The sequence below is a fragment of the Macrobrachium rosenbergii genome, chromosome 55, assembly GCF_040412425.1.
Source record: "Macrobrachium rosenbergii isolate ZJJX-2024 chromosome 55, ASM4041242v1, whole genome shotgun sequence".
Taxonomy (NCBI): Eukaryota; Metazoa; Arthropoda; class Malacostraca; order Decapoda; family Palaemonidae; genus Macrobrachium; species Macrobrachium rosenbergii.
The window spans coordinates 28,235,047-28,235,267 of NC_089795.1; positions in this window are offsets into that span (position 1 = coordinate 28,235,047).

Sequence of the window (221 nt, forward strand, 5' to 3'; positions counted from 1 at the left end):
GAACTAGAAACATATGAAAGGACAGAATAGACTGTGAGATTCTAAGCTCAAGTTTCAAAACTATTTCACTGAAAATCGCGTTAATTTAATTTACATTCCAAAAGTAGAAGTCACCTGGTTGAAATATATTGTATTCTGAAAATAAATTTTCTGTAAATTTTAGTGTACATTGAAATTACATTTCAACTTCACCAGTGTCATCACTGATGCCTCCATATTAA